The following is a 17,221-nucleotide window of genomic DNA, read 5'->3' on the forward strand; positions in this document are numbered from 1 at the left end:
TACGGGTCACTGTCATTCCCTCCCTTTCCTGTTCCAGTCGCGTATGGTTCGCGGGAAGAACGACTGCCGGAAAGCCTCCGTGCGCGCTCGAATCACCCTAATTTTATATTCGCGATCTCCTCGGGAGGTATAAGTAGGGAGAAGCAATATATTCAATACCTCATCCAGAAACGCATCCTCTAGAAACCTGGACAGCAAGCTACACCGCGATGCAGAGCGCCTGTCTTGCCGAGTCTGCCACTTGAGTTTGCTAGATATCTCCGCAACGCTATCACGCTTACTAAATAACCCTGTGACGAAACGCACCGCTCTTCTTTGGATCTTCTCTGTCTCCTCTGTCAACCCGACCTGGTGCGGATCCCACACTGATGAGCAATACTCAAGTATAGATCGAACGAGTGTTTTGGAAGCCACCTCCTTTGTTGATGGGCTACATTTTCTAACGACTCTCCCAATGAATCTCAACCTGGCACCCGCCTTTATATGATCATTCAACTTCAAATCGTTCCGTACGCATATTCCCAGATATTTTACGGAAGTAACTGCTACCATTGTTTGTTCTGCTATCATATAATCATACAATAAAGGATCCTTATTTCTATGTATTCGCAATACATTACGTTTGTCTATACATTAAGGGTCAGTAGCCACTCGCTGCACCAAGTGCCTACCCACTGCAGATCTTCCTGCATTTCGCTGCAATTTTCTAATGCTGCAACTTCTCTGTATACTACAGCATCATCCGCAAAAAGCCGCATGGAACTTCCGACACTACCTACTAGATCATTTATATATATTGTGAAAAGCAATGGTCCCACAACGCTATCCTATGGCACGCCAGAGGTTACCTTAACGTCTGTAGACATCTCTCCATTAGGAACAACATGCTGTGCTTTGTTTGCTAAAAACTCTTCAATCCATCCACACAGCTAGTCTGATATTCCGTAGGCTCTTACTTTGTTTATCAGGCGACAGTGCGGAACTGTATCGAACGCCTTCCGGAAGTCAAGGAAAATAGCATCTACCTATGAGCCTGTATCTATTATTTTCTGAGTCTCATGAACAAATAAAGCGAGTTGGGTCTCACGTGTTCAATGTTTCCGGAACACACACTAATCACAGCCTTCCGAAATTTCGTCATCAAAGAAGACGAAGTAAGCACTCCTGAATTCGAATCAAGAACAGCTGCTAACATGAGTGACGTAAAAGTAGATATCGTTGGAGTAGTGAAGCAATTTAAATCGCTTAACAAAAGCAAGTCTTCCGGTCCGACTGCATACCAGTTAAGATCCTTTCAGGCCATGCTGATACAATAGCTTCATACTTAACAACCATACACAACCGTTAGCTCGGCGAAAGATCCGTGCGCAAAGACTGGAAAGTCACGCCAATATTCGAGAAAGGTTGCAGTAAAGATCCACTAAATTATAGGTGCATATCACTAACGTCGATATGCAGCAAGAGTCTGGACATATATTGTGTTCTAACGTTATGAAATATTTCGAAGCAAACGGTCTATTGACGCAAAGTCAACACGGATTCAGAAAACATCGTTCTTGTAATAGATTTCCAGAAGGCTTTTGGCACTATACCACACAAGCGGCTGGAACTGAAATTGAGTGCTTACGTAATATCGTCTCAGGTATGTGACTGGAGGCCTGATTTCCTGTCAGAGAGGTCACAGTTCGTAGTAACTGGTGGAAAGTTATCGAGTAAAGCAGATGTGACTTCTGTCGTTTCCCATGGTAGTGCTATAGGCCCTTTGCTGTTGCTTATCAATATAAACGTTTTAGGAGACAACCTGAGCAGCCGTCTTAGGTTGTTTCCAGATGATGCTGTCATTTATCGTCTAGTAAAGTCATCAGAAGATCAAAGCGAATTGTAAAACGATTTAGAAAAGACATCTGTACGGCGCGAAAATTGGCAGTTGACCCTAAATAACGAAAAGTGTAAGATCATCCACATGAGTGCTACAAAGGAATCGGTTGAACTTCGGTTACACGATAAATCAGTTAGATCCAAAGGCCGTAAATTCAATTAAATATCTGTGAATTACAATGACGAACAACTTCATTTGGAAGGAACACACAGAAACTGTTGTGCGGAAGGCCAACGAAAGACTGCGTTTTATTGGCAGGACACTTAGAGAATGTAACAGATCTACTAAAGTGACTGCGTAAGCTATACTTGTCCGTCCTCTTTTAGAATACTGCTGCGGGGCATGGGATCCTTACCAGATAGGATTGACGGAGAACACTGAGAAAGTTCAGAGAAGGGGAGCATGTTTTGTATTATTTCGAAATAGGGGAGAGAGTGTCACTGAAATGATACAGAATTTGGGGTGGACATCATTAAAACAAAGGCGTTTCTCGTTGCGGCAGAATCTTCTCACGAAATCTCGACCACCAACTTTCTCCTCGGTATGCGAAAGTGTTGACGCCGACCTACATAGGGAGAAACGATCATAATAAACTCAGAGTCGCAGGGGAAGATATAGGTGGCCGTTCTCTCCGCGCGTTGTACGAGATTGGAATAATAGGGAATTACTGTGAAGGTGGTTCGTTGAACTCTCTTCCAGACTGATATAAGTGATTTGAAGAGTATCCATACAGACGTAGATGAAGCACGCATTTCTGGCAGTGTTTCGTATTTTAGTCCAACGCCTGTGTAGGGAAAAGCTATTACCATAAAGAAACCAAGATCAGCAAAAAAACATTTGGTGTTGAGGAGTGGGAGTTGTTCCTTTAACAGGAAACGTAGAAAGTTACTCCGCAGATACAGATAAAGTCGAAGGAAAATCATTGGAAATAATGAACCCCAGAGGCAGAACAGTCGTTCTTCATGCCATGACACGAAGGCAGGAAATCTTCTCTGCCATCCTGAACACAAATGGCCAGAGAAATGTAAGTCATTACTTGCTTACAGAATTCAAGAGAGCCAACAATACATAAATACTGTCTAAGATTTTCGGAACATAATTTTGCATTCTATTTTACATTTCATCTTCAGAAAATGAATGAGTATCAATCTTTGATGAGTAAAGGTGCCGGTTTTGTAACAGTATGGGGTAGTCAACAAATTATTTTACGCCTCAGAAACAGAGCCCATGAGTTTGTGGAGTCTATTCTAGTATTGTAACAGTTGTAACCAAAATGTTTCAGGTGTGGACGTGAGACAACTAGTAGTAATCGTGCTATGAGTCACCCGTTCACACTTTCCAGAATGTCCTGAAAACTTGAGCGTTCCGCAAGAGAAAGTATTTGAAGTAGTGTTACAGAAATAATCGCCCGTGACCGATGAATAAGCGATTCAAAACCGCAATATTCGAAGGTTGAAACAAAGTGTTTTGGTGATAAAATGAACAAGATCTTGAGCAACGAATAAAAATCGTGACAGTATACAAAATTAGTGTTTCATGGCATGTAACAAAACCTGAAACAAGATTACAGCACCAGTAATAATAACGAGTTGTATAATGTTTAATGCGTGTAAAATCAGTGCACAAAGTAACTACTAGCATTATGTGAGACATAATGGAACGTGTCCTACAAGAACGCAGCTTTTCAAATGTTAGAATGAAATGAATTCTGGAAGACGATTTGAACCTTTAGGTCTATAAAATCCAATTTCACTAGAGCTACATCTTCTCGATCATGAAAAGTGTCGAGCATTTCCTCATTGGGCGCTTGAGAAAGAAAGATCGGGCGATTTCATCAAGAAAATAATAATCACTGATGTAGTGCACTTTCTGTTGAATAGCTACTTGAACAAGAAAATTACGGAATTTGGTGAACAGAAAACCCTCGAGCCGTTGCACCCACAACGAATGACTGTGTGGTGTGGTATTTGGGCTGAGGGCGTAAGTGGGACCTACGTCTTTTGAAGATGGTAGCGGAAAAGCATTAACAATGGACGGCAAACGCTACTGCAATATATTATGAGAGTTTTGGTGCTTTTAACTGGATCGCATGAGCGCCGAAGAGGTTCGGTCTCAAGGTTCAAATGGTTCAAATGGCTCTGAGCACTATGGGACTTAACATCTATGGTCATCAGTCCCCTAGAACTTAGAACTACTTAAACCTAACTAACCTAAGGACATCACACAACACCCAGTCATCACGAGGCAGAGAAAATCCCTGACCCCGCCGGGAATCGAACCCGGGAACCCGGGCGCGGGAAGCGAGAACGCTACCACACGACCACGAGCTGCGGACTTGGTCTCAAGAAGATGACGCAAGCTGTTTCACTTGGACTGCAGCAATGGACTTGTTACGAGAGCATACATCATCACAGGTAGCATACACTGCAATAACTTGTAAGTTACTTACTTCATTAATAAATTTCAATGTTATCATGTACTCAAAAGTTGCGTACATTATGGGACACCCTGTAATAAAAAAAATTGCACTATGGCAGCACATAAAAAGGTATATCCTTTATTAACCCGAAGGTTGGTTTGAACACCAGCCATGGTGCTAAGGAAGGTAGGGTGTCATTCCTTCCACTGAACTTTGAAGTGACCTGCCTACTCAGTTATTGGGGCATCTACATTCTAATGTGACCATCGAACCATGGCACGCCTCAGCATTTACCACAATGACAAATCATTTCGAGAAGTGAAAGAAGTGACTGGGGACAGATTAAGATCCTAAGACTGACTGGAAATCAAATCTTAGATGTTTTGTATCCAAACTACGTACGATAGCACATGAAGTACGAAACCATATATACATAACATAAAAATAAACACATAGTAATCTGCATAATCTCTTCACTTTTCTGAAATACTGGTCAATATTATGCATATGAGATCTGTTCTAAATTTGATTATCGCATTGAAGTTTCAGTCTGGATATGTGTGAGTTTGATTTATGGCATTTAACGTGCTCCTTGATTGATAAAGTTTCGTCACATTACATACTAAAAATTTCGAGATTTTATTATTTAATTTGTGCTTGGTTTGTGGAAACAAATGTCACCTATCTGATCAAAAGCATCCGGGCACCTATCTTATCTGTGCTCAGAATCTATCCTAGTTAAATAATCAATTCTGATTCATTTAGATGTGAAATAAACGATCTCTCATCCCTTGAAAAACCGGGAATTGATTTTTAACACAGAGGGAAATTTTGCAGTTTTACCCAGAGAAGCCATTATGTTAACATGGATGTTATTTTTGTGCTTTGAGAAGCTATATGCTGTCCTTTCTCAGTAATTATGTGTTTCAAGTTAAATTTTCACAGGTAAATAAAAAACTCAAGCACAAACCTTTATTATCTTTATGGACGTGAAAGACGTATTCATAGTTAAAATTTTCTTGAGAACTTTATTTCATTTACATTTCAGGTTAATTCGACATTAAGAAGTCACGTAAATGTTTTAACACTGTGAACAGTTTTTTATATACGTCCAGTGAAGTGACTTTCGTTTCCTAGAAACTTGAATTAAATCCAAAATAAAGACAGCATATTATCATTACTTCGACTGTAAAATAAACCACGGGCACCTAATGCTTTCTGAAATTCATATACAGTAAATCTACGTTGTTGGTTAAATATAACAGTAAAGTCAACGCAATTCACAGTAGACTGTCGAGAAACTTCATATCATGTCCCTGATCGTTATTTCTGTACGGAGCCTCCTCTTAAACATGGAATTCCGAGAAAGAGAAAGCAGACCATCACTCATCCAACTCTGCCATCAGCTACAATAATAGTACCGTATGCAGGAAGCCTACCAGTTCCTATTCCTCAGAAACATGTGTCCCAGTGTCTGGTGAAGACATGGAGGATGAATGCAAACAGCCGCCTCAGTCTTTCAAGCAAGATCCAGATTATACACAAGAAACGATCTCTCCCAGCGGGCCACATAAAATATCTCGAGAAGAACTTAAAGATTTAAATCCGCGGGAGTTGACAAATAGCAAGGCCGAACTTTTTGGCTCCAGACTTCAGCAGTGGAATCTCCTCGGAAAAATGTGAAAATTTCTGTGTATAGACGTCGATAAACAGACTCAACACCATTCTTTAAAGTGGAAAACATTCTTATTGCATACAGTGATGTACATAGTCTGATGGCATCTTTGTGAATGAAGCATAATCCCGAAGACTGGAGACTTTTCACTGACTCCTCTCAATTTAGCTTGAAATCTGTTTTGCCTCACAAAGGAAACACATTCCCGTTTGTTCATGTATAGTCACTCTCTACATACGAGGGTCACTCAAAAAGAAATGCACGCTATTTTCTTAAAAATCCATCTTTTATTCTACATATTTGAAAATTTTACTATGTGCAGATAGATCCTTTAGGAACAATATTTTCATTTCTCCACATAATTGCCATCCCTCTCAACTGCCTTACGCCATCTTGGAACCAGCGCCTGTATACCCGCATGGTAAAATTCTGAACCAACCTGATGGAGCCACTGTTTGGCAGTGTGCACAAGGGAGTCATCACCTTCAAACCTTGTTCCACGAAGAGAGCCTTTCAGTTTCCCAAAGAGATGATAGTCACATGGAGCTAGGTGAGGACCGTAAGGCGGGTGTTTCATTGTTGTCCATCCGAGTCTTGTGATCGCTTCCATGGTTTTTGGACTGACATGTGGCCGTGCATTGTCGTGCAACAGTAAAACATCCTACTTTTGCCGATGTGGTCGAACACGACGCAGTCGAGCTTGAAGTTTCTTCAATGTCGTCACATATGCATCAGAATTCATGGTGGTTCCACTTGGCATGATGTCCACAAGCAAGAGTCCTTCGGAATCGAAAAACACCGTAGCCATAACTTTTCCAACAGAAGGTGTGGTTATGAATTATTTTTTTCTTGGGTGAATTTGCATGATGCCACTCCATTGATTGCCTCTTCGTCTCTGGTAAAAAATGATGGAGCCATGTTTCATCACCTGTCACAATTCTTCCAAGAAATTCATCTCCACCATTCTCGTACTGTTCCAAAAGTTCGCTGCATATCGTTTTTCTTGTTTCTTTGTGAGCCACTGTCAACATCCTGCGAACCCACCTGGCACAAACCTTTTTTAAAGCCAACACTTTCAGTATTCTGCAAACACTTCGTTCCCCTATCCCAACGTAGAGTGACAATTCGTTCACTGTGATGCGCTGTCAGCAGTCACCAATTCGTTAACTCTCTGCACATTGTCTGGAGTGTGTGCAGTATGAGGCCTGCCGCTGCGAGGACAATCCTCAATATTGCTGCGCCAGCTTTCATCACGTAACCTGCTTGCCCACTGACGAACGTCAAGTGTAGCAGCCAAGACATGCTGTGACGGCGCCACTCACGGGAACAGGTTGAACTAAGTTTGAAAACAAGCGGTAAGGATGTATCTACACACTGTAAAACCTTTACACATGCAGAATGAAAACTGTATTTTTACAAAAATAGTGTGAATTTCTTTTGGAATGACCCCGTATAAACACGAGCTGCGAAAATTTAAAATTGTTCCTTGGAAAGTAAATTATAAAGTACATCAATGGCAGATATGTGGCGAACTAGAGGTTTTCGCTATCATAGTCGGAATACAGTTAGGATACACCAAATATTGCTGCTTGCTTTGCGAGTGAGACAGTAGCGATAGGAAATTACACCATGTACGAAGTGCCTGGCCTGAAACGAAAATGATAGAGGCTGGAAAAAAGAGTATGCAGTACACTTTTATTTCCATCCACACATGAAGCTAGGAATTTTGAAAAATTTAGAGAAAGTTTTGAATCACGGATAAGATTTCAAGTATTTCAGAAGAAAATTACCTCTTTTCAGCGATGCTAAGATCATAGACACACTCTTTGTTGTGTTGCAGATTCGAGAACTGTTTAAGGCGGAAACATTTTATAGCTTCAATGAAAGGAAAGAGAATGTAGTTTCCGAGGCCTTCAAATATGTCTACAGGTTTTTGGGAAATCAAACAGCTGAAAATTAGGATGGAGATACTAATAAATTATTAAGGAAATAGACACACCAAGGGCCAGGTCGCAATATGTCATTCAGGATCCATTTTTTGGTCTCACATTTCGACTTCTTTGCAGCCATTTGGGACGCTGTGCGTGACGAGCACGGAGAGCCCTTTCGTGAAGACCTTTCAGCAATACAAATAATGTATCAGGGCAAGTGGAACTCATGTGTACTTACATACGGCTATTGGAATGTTACGAGAGGGGCCGCAGAAGGAGATTACGAATCACAAAAAACAGAAGCGCTCAAGCGAATAATTACGCAGGTAAGGCCACAAAGGGAGACATGTCATACATATTTATATATAAATAAATATCTTTGACCCAAGAGCTAACAAAATATTGCTGGCGCCATATTCTTCTGTTTTGATCTCAATTTGGTTTTAAATGTCTATATTTGTAAAGAATAGAGGCAACTCTGAATTTTTTCAAGAACAGTGATTAGGGGACATTAATATGTGATGTGCTCCACGAGGTATCTGGATATCTGTGAATGAGTGGCAGTGCATTATTCAAGAAGAGACGAAACCAGAGAAGGTAGTGATGTGGGGCACTGTACTCTAGAGTGAGGTCGACCCATCCCAAAGATGTTCATTGGCTTAACGTCTGGACCCTCGACAGGTGAGTCCATTTCAAGAATTTTACTGCCCACAAACCATTGCCTCACAGATGCTGTTTTATAGCAGGGGATGCAGTGTTATTTTGATACAATCATCGTCTCCTAACTGTTCCTCTATTGTACGCTGAACACAATGTTGTATAATGTGTACATATCCTTCTCCATTTAGTTTTTTCACAATCACTAGAAAAGGAAAACGGCGTAACATTACCTCCTCCATACATCACTATTGCCACTACACATGATGGCAGGTAGCCTTCTCCAGGCATTTGTCAATCCCAAACCCTTCTATCGGACTGCCACAGGGGATTTCATCTACATCTACATCTACATCTACATCTACATTTCTACATCTACATTTATACTCCGCAAGGCACCCAACGGTGTGTGGCGGAGGGCACTTTACGTGCCACTGTCATTACCTCCCTTTCCTGTTCCAGTCGCGTATGGTTCGCGGGAAGAACGACTGTCTGAAAGCCTCTGTGCGCGCTCTAATCTCTCTAATTTTACATTAGTGACCTCCTCGGGAGGTATAAGTAGGGGGAAGCAATATATTCGATACCTCATCCAGAAACGCACCCTCTCGAAACCTGGCGAGCAAGCTACACCGCGATGCAGAGCACCTCTCTTGCAGAGTCTGCCACTTGAGTTTGTTAAACAGCTCGGTAACGCTATCACGGTTACCAAATAACCCTGTGACGAAACGCGCCGCTCTTCTTTGGATCTTCTCTATCTCCTCCGTCAACCCGATCTGGTGTGGATCCCACACTGATGAGCAATACTCAAGTATAGGTCGAACGAGTGTTTTGTAAGCCACCTCCTTTGTTGATGGACTACATTTTCTAAGGACTCTCCCAATGAACCTCAACCTGGTACCCGCCTTACCAACAATTAATTTTATATGATCATTCCACTTCAAATCGTTCCGCACGCATACTCCCAGATATTTTACAGAAGTAACTGCTACCACTGTTTGTTCCGCTATCATATAATCATACAATAAAGGATCCTTCTTTCTATGTATTCTCAATACATTACATTTGTCTATGTTAAGGGTCAGTTGCCACTTCCTGCACCAAGTGCCTATCCGCTGCAGATCTTCCTGCATTTCGCTACAATTTTCTAATGCTGCAACTTCTCTGTATACTACAGCATCATCCGCGAAAAGCCGCATGGAACTTCCGACACTATCTACTAGGTCATTTATATATATTGTGGAAAGCAGTGCTCCCATAATACTCCCCTGTGGCACGCCAGAGGTTACTTTAACGTCTGTAGACGTCTCTCCGTTGATAACAACATGCTGTGTTCTGTTTGCTAAAAACTCTTCAATCCAGCCACACAGCTGGTTTGATATTCCGTAGGCTCTTACTTTGTTTATCAGGCGACAGTGCGGAACTGTATCGAACGCCTTCCGGAAGTCAAGAAAAATAGCATCTACCTGGGAGCCTGTATCTAATATTTTCTGGGTCTCATGAACAAATAGAGCGAGTTGGGTTTCACACGATCGCTGTTTCCGGAATCCATGTTGATTCCTACATAGTAGATTCTGAGTTTCCAAAAACGACATGATACTCGAGCAAAAAACATGTTCTAAAATTCTACAACAGATCGACGTCAGAGATATAGGTCTATAGTTTTGCGCATCTGCTCGACGACCCTTCTTGAAGACTGGGACTACCTGTGCTCTTTTCCAATCATTTGGAAACTTCCGTTCCTCTAGAGACTTGCGGTACACGGCTGTTAGAAGGGGGGCAAGTTCTTTCGCGTACTCTGTGTAGAATCGAATTGGTATCCCGTCAGGTCCAGTGGACTTTCCTCTGTTGAGTGATTCCAGTTGCTTTTCTATTCCTTGGACACTTATTTCGATGTCAGCCATTTTTTCGTTGGTGCGAGGATTTAGAGAAGGAACTGCAGTGCGGTCTTCCTCTGTGAAACAGCTTTGGAAAAAGGTGTTTAGTATTTCAGCTTTACGCTTGTCATCCTCTGTTTCAATGCCATCATCATCCAGGAGTGTCTGGACATGCTGTTTCGAGCCACATACTGATTTAACGTAAGACCAGAACTTCCTAGGATTTTCTGTCAAGTCGGTACTTAGTATTTTACTTTCGAATTCACTAAACGCTTCACGCATAGCCCTCCTTACACTAACTTTGACATCGTTTAGCTTCTGTTTGTCTGAGAGGTTTTGGCTGCGTTTAAATTTGGAGTGAAGCTCTCTTTGCTTTCGCAGTAATTTCCTAACTTTGTTGTTGTACCACGGTGGGTTTTTCCCGTCCCTCACAGTTTTACTCGGTACGTACCTGTCTAAAACGCATTTTACGATTGCCTTGAACTTTTTCGATAAACACTCAACATTGTCAGTGTCGGAACAGAAATTTTCGTTTTGATCTGTTAGGTAGTCTGAAATCTGCCTTCTATTACTCTTGCTAAACAGATAAACCTTCCTCCCTTTTTTTATATTCCTATTAACTTCCATATTCAGGGATGCTGCAACGGCCTAATGATCACTGATTCCCTGTTCTGCACATACAGAGTCGAAAAGTTCGGGTCTGTTTGTTATCAGTAGGTCCAAGATGTTATCTCCACGAGTCGGTTCTCTGTTTAATTGCTCGAGGTAATTTTCGGATAGTGCACTCAGTATAATGTCACTCGATGCTCTGTCCCTACCACCCGTCCTAAACATCTGAGTGTCCCAGTCTATATCTGGTAAATTGAAATCTCCACCTAAGACTATAACATGCTGAGAAAATTTATGTGAAATGTATTCCAAATTTTCTCTCAGCTGTTCTGCCACTAATGCTACTGAGTCGGGGGATCGGTAGAAGGAGCCAATTATTAACCTAGCTCGGTTATTGAGTGTAACCTCCACCCATAATAATTCACAGGAACTATCCACTTCTACTTCACTACAGGATAAACTACTACTAACAGCAACGAACACTCCGCCACCGGTTGCATGCAATCTATCCTTTCTAAACACCGTCTGTACGTTTGTAAAAATTTCGGCAGAATTTATCTCTGGCTTCAGCCAGCTTTCTGTACCTATAACGATTTCAGCTTCGGTGCTTTCTATCAGTGCTTTCGGTACTTTACCAACGCAGCTTCGACAGTTTACAATTACAATACCGATTGCTGCTTGGTCCCCGCATGTCCTGACTTTGCCCCGCACCCGTTGAGGCTGTTGCCCTTTCTGTACTTGCCCGAGGCCATCTAACCTAAAAAAACCGCCCAGCCCACGCCACACAACCCCTGCTACCCGTGTAGCCGCTTGTTGCGTGTAGTGGACTCCTGACCTATCCAGCGGAACCCGAAACCCCACCACCCTATGGCGCAAGTCGAGGAATCTGCAGCCCACACGGTCGCAGAACCGTCTCAGCCTCTGATTCAGACCCTCCACTCGGCTCTGTACCAAAGGTCCGCAGTCAGTCCTGTCGACGATGCTGCAGATGGTGAGCTCTGCTTTCATCCCGCTAGCGAGACTGGCAGTCTTCACCAAATCAGATAGCCGCCGGAAGCCAGAGAGGATTTCCTCCGATCCACCAATCCGTAGCGACACATATCATTGGTGCCGACATGAGCGACCACCTGCAGATGGGTGCACCCTGTACCCTTCATGGCATCCGGAAGGACCCTTTCCACATCTGGAATGACTCCCCCGGTATGCACACGGAGTGCACTTTGGTTTTCTTCCCCTCCGTTGCTACCATATCCCTAAGGGGCCCCATTACGCGCCTGACGTTGGAGCTCCCAACTACCAGTAAGCCCACCCTCTGCGACCGCCCAGATCTTGCAGACTGAGGGGCAACCTCTGGAACAGGACAAGCAGCCATGTCAGGCCGAAGATCAGTATCAGCCTGAGACAGAGCCTGAAACCGGTTCGTCAGACAAACTGGAGAGGCCTTCCGCTCAGCCCTCCGGAATGTCTTTCGCCCCCTGCCACACCTTGAGACGACCTGCCACTCTACCACAGGTGAGGGATCAGCCTCAATGCGGGCAGTATCCCGGGCAACCACAGTCGTAGTCCGATCGGGGGATGCGTGGGACGAGCTGGCTGTCCCCGACAAACCCCCATCCGGACCCCCACAGTGATGACCATTGGCAACAGCCTCAAGCTGTGTGACCGAAGCCAACACTGCCTGAAGCTGGGAGCGAAGGGATGCCAACTCAGCCTGCATCCGAACACAGCAGTTGCAGTCCCTATCCATGCTAAAAACTGTTGTGCAAAGAACGTCTGAACTAATCTACAGAGAGCGTAAACAAATCGACACAAAATTTAAACGGTTATTAAAATACAAGATTGCCTAGTAAATGCAGTAATGCTGCCACTTGTGCACTGCTGAAACACTGCTCGGCGGCGGAAGGAGACTACGCGATTTTACACTATTCAGGTACTAAAACGCGATGCTACAACTCTCAAGTACTATAATACGCCCGAAATTTATGATTTAAACAATGCAAGTACGAAAAACACGCAAATAAATTAAGAATTAAACTATGTAACAAATGAATGAGCTAGGAGTATACGACTTGCTGCTGCAGCTGCTTATCCAACGGCGGCAGGGAGCACACTGACTGTTGTAGGGAAGCAGCCTACTCACGCTGTAGTAAATTCACATCAGTTTCCATTGTGTGCCAGCCAGTCTGCTGTAACTAGCTCTGACGTCATAAATGTTGCGCAATACCTTAAAAACCAAGCAAATGACCTAAAACTTTTCTAGCATGTCACGAATAATACTAAATTAATGTGTGTTAAATATCAGTTCGATAACTTCAGCCAATTTTGAAATTTGGACGTTTTTCTGAAAAAATCATTGGCGCAACAGAAAAGAGCTAGAGAAATTTATATTTAGATTCATCTTTCATAATGATTTAATAAAAACAGTACTTTGGATTTCATAGATTAAGACTTTAGTAGAAATTCATGATTTTCTGGTTTTCATCTCAAAACTGAAGGAAGCAAGATAGATTAAGTAGGCTAATAAATAAGGCTAGGATGTTTAGATTTAAATAGGTTGGAGGTCCGCTATGACTATGAAGATGTGAAAAGTTTCTTTTGAATACCTATAAAATTATAGCGATAGCGGATCTCAAAAGGGCCAGTTCAGAGCTCATCTGCTGCGTGCAGCGTAATTTAATTAATTCTCTCGCCCAAAATATTTAACTTAGCCACGTCAAAATTTTATTATCAATACTTACCTGCGTGCTGAATGCACGTTTAAATAAAGAGCTTCATCGGCCATCAGCAAAAGAAGCTATAAATTATTATGTAACTTGAAGTGGTGCGTTACTAGCCCAGCGGCTAGTCGGGAGAGCCAATTTGAACAGGCGTTCTCTTAGCCGTCCGCACCGCGGCTATATATATAAGAGCGCTGCGCGAGGAAGGCAAGGCCCCAGTTCTCTCCAGACGCTGAATGGCACGTCAGCTGTGTCGGGAGTCGCGTCGCTCGGAAGCACTGCTACAAACAGCCTCGGGTGCCGTATTAAGTTACTAGAGATACGCGGAACCGTGAAAGCATTTCAAGTAAAGGATTAATTCTGAGATGATTTGCATTATCTAGCTTCAGTTTGCGTATTGTCGTATTTTCACGTGCCGTTGCGGGACAGACATTCTACCAATTATTATAGCGTGGCGTTTGATGAAATATTCTCATCAAATCTTGGCGAGCATTCTTTTAACATTTAATTCGGACATTTATAGTTGCATCAGCGCATTAGACTCTGAACTGCTCTGTTAGTTAGGTTGTAGGGATACTTGTGTTTGTTATCAGTGAATTTCAGAATATACTCAACTATTTTGGAAAATCGTTTTGATTAGAAATCCCGAACAATCTCCTAATTCCGCAGAGCTATAAGCTGCAGCTACAATGGTATTCTCAGATGAAGTGGGCACTAGGAACTCTCTTTACAGGCTCCACGTTTTATTAAATCACTTTCTGGGTGCTAAAAGGTAAATAGAGAGCCAGTGTTGAGAACGGCGAAAGACAGCATTAACAACATCGTAAAAGCCTGAAACTGATTCAAACATTTTGAATTGCAAGCATTTATACAGCAAATTTATTTTTACAACTCACTCGCCGCCCCACATATGGAAATCAACTAAGTGAAAGTGATTTTTAACTATTCGGATTCGCGAGTGAAATGCGACACGCAGCTGAGTAATAGAACAGTGAGAGTGTTACGTGGGCATGTGGGCAACGCAGTTGGATTAACAACGCATCTGGATTGACGGAGCTGGCACTGAGTCTAGCGGTGCTGTCGGCATCGCGAGAAGCCAGTTTCGCCGTACCGCAGTCGTCCGCCGCAGCAGCCGGAGCCGCGCCTGCAGTTACGGGTCACGCAAACACACCACAGCCGTCGGAGTGCCGTCTGCAGTTCAACGTGCCACGTCGCATCAGGAATCCTGGTACGCCGCGCCGGCAACAACAACGTCGTGCAGAAGGAACTAAGTTAAGTGAAAAGCTGTTAAAAATTTCACTAGCCTGCACTAAAAGACTGTCTGCGATGGAACCGCCAAAAGAAACTGAGGTTAAACTTAAATCAGAACCTATGTCTATTGAAGGGACTGTAAATCCAGACAACGGTTCAAGTGTAAATATGCATGAAAGTAGTAATGTTAAAGTGAAATATGAAGTATTGTCTCCTGACAGTAGTGTGCGAAGGGGCAATGATTCAATAATAGAGACCCCTGTAGTAAAGCAGAAAGTAGAAATTGTAAATTTATTGGATGACAGTTTATCTGATGAATTAAAAACGAAACAACCATCAGACATGGTAGAGTTTATACAGGAGAAGTTAGATATGACTGATCAATCAGGAGTTTCATTTAGTTTTGATGATTCTGGTGTTGGAGCTAGTTTTTCGTCACCTGAGTGTGATAAAAAGCCAGCTAGTGAGCAACCCAAAGATGCTGGGGCTATTGATTTAAATGTTATATTACAAGCAATAGCTGCCAGTAATGCACAAATGACCGCTGAATTAAAGTCTGAAATTGTGGCCAGTCAAACAAATTTTAATAAGCGATTTGAGGCAATGGACAATAAATTAGAATCCAATAATGCTGAATTAAAGTATGAGATTGTGGCCAGTCAAACTAATTTTAATAAACGATTGGAGGTAATGGACGATACCTTCAAGGCTGGTTGCAATAAGTTGAAAGAGGATCTAGACAGTTTGAATTGTAAAATTGATTACAATCACGAGGATATTAAGAAAAAGGTTGCTCAACAATTTTCTGAAATGTATAAAAAAGTTAAATCCGAAGTTGCTGAGGTTCGTAAAGACTTCCAAATGGAAGATGCGAAGCTGGAGCACAAGCTAACAGAAAAGATCGAGGCGGAGTCTGAACTGTGCTCAGATAGATTTAAAGATGTTAATATTAAAGTAAACATATGTCAAGCAGACGTAGCTGCAATCAAAACTGATACTACTCATATTGTACAAAGAGTAGAAAATGTTGAAATGAGAGTAGAAAATATCAGTACTAACATTGCTAACATTGAGAGTAAAGTAGCTTCAGTAACTTCTGGTAATGGTAGTATACAACAAGTTGTAGCTGCAAACGCCGCTTTTATCGGGTGTCGGCAGTTCTTGCGGTTTGATCCAGATAAAAATATCCACCCACTAGATTTCTGGAACGATTTTGAAGATGTGATTCCACCAACTTGGTCTGAACGAGAGAAAATCTCATTTATTAGAAGTCATTTAGCAGGTGACGCCATGCGTTGGTCAGCTGATGTTATGTTAAAGTGTAAAACATTAGCGGAGTTTAAAACAGCTTTCATTAATGAGTATTGGTCTAGCAATAAGCAAAATGAAGTTTTGAGAGAATTTTGGAGTGGAAAACGCTTCAATGCAGGCAAGGAATCAATTAAAGAATTTGCTAGGTCTTGGATTTCACGTTTGTCACATTTGGCGGAAAAGCTAAAGCCAGAAATGATTATACTAGGTCTTGAAGCCAAACTGCCATGGTATTGGCAAACTAGAATTATATCTGCCCCTAGAGACAATCTGGATCGTTTCATTGAGTATCTGGAACGTGTAGAACGTGTTGCTGCCAATGAGGAGCAGGCACGTAATAACAGAAATGCCAATAACAATAATAGTAATTTTAGGAACGAGCAAAATGGCAATGTAAACATCAGAACAGTAGGTATTCGCCATCCTAAGAGAGGTAGGAATTGGGGAAATAATTATCAGAACCAACAAGGGCGTCCAAGGGATAATAATTTTGTTCCAAACAGAAATATGCATGTAAACAACAGTACGGAAAGTAATGCTATGCCAGCTAACTATAATGAAACTAAAGGAAACAGCAGTAGGCCGAGGCAGGAAAACTAGTTCCCGTCTATGAGGACACTGGCGCTCACCAGGCGGTTACTTTTCCTAAGCCAGTAGTTAAGGGAATTGGTAAGACAGATCAGAATACTCAGACTGAACATGTGGATGAAGAGTCGGTAGCATCTAAGGATACAACAGAAATATTAGATCACTCACAGTATTTGATAGATACCGTGTTAGAAACGCTTTCTAAGTGGGAAGAGAAAGAGAAGGCGCAGCAGAGTAACGATAGGGAGGAGCTACAAAATACTGAATTGACAGGTGAAGAAGCAGAAGAAATTCATGCTTATATTTACGA

General features: G+C 42.2%; 1 protein-coding gene across 1 annotated transcript in view; it reads right to left on the reverse strand.

The window, feature by feature from the left end:
- LOC126188537 (facilitated trehalose transporter Tret1-like) overlaps positions 1 to 17,221 on the reverse strand; it is a 91,756-nt gene that overhangs the window by 22,830 nt on the left and 51,705 nt on the right. The window lies entirely within an intron of this gene.

The sequence above is a fragment of the Schistocerca cancellata genome, chromosome 5 (genome assembly GCF_023864275.1).
Source record: "Schistocerca cancellata isolate TAMUIC-IGC-003103 chromosome 5, iqSchCanc2.1, whole genome shotgun sequence".
NCBI classification, from domain to species: Eukaryota; Metazoa; Arthropoda; class Insecta; order Orthoptera; family Acrididae; genus Schistocerca; species Schistocerca cancellata.